General features: G+C 40.8%; 1 protein-coding gene across 2 annotated transcripts in view; it reads right to left on the bottom strand.

The window, feature by feature from the left end:
* The window catches only part of syndig1l (synapse differentiation inducing 1-like), a 30663-nt gene extending 29014 nt beyond the window's left edge, over positions 1-1649 (bottom strand). The window contains exon 1 of one of the 2 annotated variants that reach the window (XM_031866022.1): positions 955-1649. The gene's annotated coding sequence lies outside the window, so the exon portion shown is untranslated. The remainder of the gene's footprint in view (positions 1-954) is intronic. The other variant, XM_031866023.1, reaches the window with a different exon arrangement.
* Positions 1650-3840: the final 2191 nt, after the last annotated feature.

The raw sequence follows: 3840 nt of genomic DNA, 5'->3' as shown, positions 1-3840 counted from the left end.
AGATAGATAGATAGATAGATAGATAGATAGATAGATAGATAGATAGATGGATGGATAGATAGATCTGTTTTTTTTCCTCAAAAAATAACTGCTGAAGCTGTGAGTAGAAAACCAGCTACTTTCTGGTTTTCTCATTCTAGTAGGACTGCAGTTCAAGCAGCGATCAGACCTGACATCACTTGTGAAAGTCCCAATTGTTGCAGACACCAGGGGCAGATCAGAAGGAAACGGTGGGGATTGATAGGTGTGTGTGTGTGTGTGTGTGTGTGTGTGTGTGTGTGTGTATTAGAGAGAGGGGGCATAAGCTCCTTGCTGCATGCCTCTTTATTTTGCCCAAGCTGCTAAATCTTGGCCGCAACATGTATCCCTGTCAACACCTTCAACAACAACTTACTGCGTGCATAAAAATTAAGATAATATCAATAAAATATCCTGAATTGACACTTAACCCCTCCTTTTCAAGCTTTTGGATATTTTTTTCTTGGCTGTCTTTGTTTACAGGGAGAAAAATATTCTTGATAAAATATAAGTATATATATATTCTCTCAGACCAATCTCAATACAGAAAAAAGACACTATTACAGTCCAGAGCCCCCAGAGAGACTTGATGACTTCATGTTAAAAGCATACCTCAAACCACAACACACACAAAGAAAAGGGGATGGGATCGAGCAGTCGCAGGTGGGAACTGTGTGCAGAGTTCTTTATCAACAACACCCTCCATCACAACACACATGCGATGCGACACTTTACCAGTTATCTCTATTAAACACTGACATCTAAACATGCGCGTAAATGTAAAAACATATCCTGCGTAAAGGCAATTTACGACCCATCGTTAAACAAATACCTTCACACGTTTTACAGCTTTAAAACAGATCATTGCGCCCGCTATTTAAAGCAAACTGAAAAATCTGGGCAGCTTTCGCTTCAATTGATGAATTAATCTCCTACCTTTTGAGTTCTTAACAATCCAAATATTGTATGGAAGATGCAAACACTCGCTTGTTTCCACCTGTACATTGTGGCTGGGATGCTGACGGTGTCGCCCAGGGAAATAGACATTTCTCAGACTTTTTCATTTGAAGAAACAGCCAATCATTTCGGCAAGAACAGGTCTCCGCTCGGCAAAGCGCCGCCGTTAACAGTCTCGTTATCTCTCTCTCTTCTATAAATATGAAGGTCTCCCTCCCAAACAAAGCGTTTACCTTGAGAGCCGACTGAAATGTTGTCGCCTTCGGAAAGTTAAAACACCTTCTCCCGTTGGTCTGTGCGAGAGGGAGAGAGAGAGTTGAGTTCTGGTGGGGGGAGGTTCAGAGAGGCAGGCGCGGCTGGAGAGAGGAGAGTCCGGTACGCTTCGCAATGCGCGCAAAGAGAGAATACAGCGTGCACCCTCCCTGCATGCATGCGCTTACTTTCACTGAGCGCATGTTCTTAGAAAGGATGTTTTTTCTTCCAAACCATCACCAGGCAGCAGTATCCAAAGCACTGGACAATAACAGTACAGTAATCCCCCTTATGTAAATGAATTATTCAGGAGCTACAGTTAGAAGCAGATGGCAAGCCTGCAAACTATAAAAAAAAAATGTCATACAAGTAAAGTATTAATAAATACCAATAGAAGTGAGATTATGATTGGGTGGCTGGATTGTCATCTCTCATAAATCTCCCAGGATAGCAGCCACAGAACGTTTCTTAAACAGCCACTACCATTACTCAGAGTGGACCAGAGATGTCTGCTGATTTGGTTAGTTCATGTGAACGGCAGTATTGTCAGTGAGAGCACTCTGCCATTTTGTGGCACTCAAATTAGTCACTTTAACTTTCTTAAGTTTTAAAATAGACCTGGAGAGCCAAAATGAAAAACAGCCATTTTCTCAATTAGCTTCTTATTATGAGCTGCATGATCACATTTCCTGCCATAGTTAAAGCAACGCTATTGTGTAAGGCAAAAGAAAAATCCTGTTTTTGTGTTTTGCTGTACTCACTGCTTTGAAGTGGGCGGGGCTCAGTTGGATAAAGATGATGTCACCTATACTTTGATTCCCCAATCAGGTTTTAGGAACATTTTAATCAAAGTCTCATAACGGCTCAACACGCTCTGAAAGAGTTAAAGTTCTAAACAGACAGACACAAAACACTCCCAGACCAGACAATGCTGTGGTAGCGACCTGTCAATAAAGCATACCCTGTTTTATGGTCTATTTTAATCTAAATGGGCCATCATTTACTAAATGAACATCATGCTGTATTGAAGAAGACTTGAAACTAGCGATTGAGACCAGAAACTCATGTTTACAATGTTTACTGAAGTAATAAATCAAGTGAGAATTAGTTTTGTTTTCTTGTAGACTTACACAATCTGACTAGTTTTTACAACTAGAGGAGTCGCCCCCTGATGGCTATTAGAAAGAATGCAAGTTTTAGGGAATTTGGCATTGGCTTCACTTTTTAGATTTGGATCTGATCAAACCCCACCAACACAGTCCTGAGATAGAGATAGAGATAGATTCATATTTACTATGGCTAGCTGTCTTCTTGTCTCGAATGTCTTGTTGTTGTTGGCTGAGTAAAACAATTTATTAAAATCAAACATATACACAAAAACACAAACACACCATGGATATGAGGAAAAAAACATAATATTCTGTGTGCACATATTTTGCTTTTTTGTGCACATGAGATGTTTTGGAGTTAAAAGAAGGCAAGATATTAGAGTGCAATTGAAAAGATGAAAATTCAATAAATATCTCCTAAACTGATATGTAGTACTATCAACGCTGTGTGGAAATATCTTTTAAATGTATACGAATATTTCCTTCGCTGACATTCTGTGAGTTTATTTTGTCTATTTATCAGATGTAGCTAAATCGCCGCTTGCGCACAATGTAGGCACAGCTGGCACAGCTCCGCAGGAGGAAAATAAAATCGACTTTCTCAGTCAATATAGCACACTCTTGGGAATGTATTCTTTCAGTGGACTACATTTACCATCAGCACTGATTAGACATCCACATAAAAGGGGGTGAATTTAACTTTTAAGTTCAAGACAGCCTCCACGGGCTAATGTGTAGTTCAAGTAGCTTGTTTAAGTGAATGAACTTCAAAGGTTGCCTTGCACCAGGTCTGAAATCCTATATCATTATCTGGGATCTAAATCTTCTATAACAGTACGTAAGAAGAGTCCTGACCACAATCTCAGCATTTGGATCTTTAAAGAAAATACTCCTACTTTTTTGCGGCAAGGGCTCTGAGGTATTGACACTTCCTTCCTTTCATGTGCAATGTATTGTGCGTTTGGCATTTGAACGTGTGCACTACAGAGCAAGGAAGGGAGAGGATCAAAATACAGTCTTATAGCTGCACTGATCATTGCTTAGGTTTGACCTGGAGATGGACAACGGGGGAGTGAAACGGGGCCAGGTACATGGCTCTGACAGACTGTGTAATAGCCTGAGTGTTCTGAAACACTGATCACACCTCCGTTTCAACATTTCCCCAAACCACCCTGTGTCCTTACCCTGCAGTGTGTGTCATTTATTTCTCACTATCTCAGTATGTTTTTTTTTCGCATATTGGCATCTACTGTCTTATTTTTTTCCCTAACTCAATATCACTGCAATCATATCTGACAAATAGATCCTGATCCGCTGGCCAGCTGCACTCAGGACCCCATCAGAAACCTATCAATCATATATATCACACGCAGCTTTTCTTCCCTTCCTTCACTGCTTTTATTTTGAACCCAGCTCGGCCACTGTATTCGGCCATCGCGACAGAGAATTTAGCTGTACCCTCCTCTGCGTGTTGTAGGCGGGGGTCATTCAGCACCCCACCATA

Source organism: Anarrhichthys ocellatus, unplaced genomic scaffold (assembly GCF_004355925.1).
Source record: "Anarrhichthys ocellatus isolate YVR2014 unplaced genomic scaffold, GSC_Weel_1.0 scaffold34, whole genome shotgun sequence".
Lineage (NCBI taxonomy): Eukaryota > Metazoa > Chordata > Actinopteri > Perciformes > Anarhichadidae > Anarrhichthys > Anarrhichthys ocellatus.
Note: the sequence above shows the minus strand (reverse complement) of the source record. Positions and strands in the feature narration are given on the sequence as shown.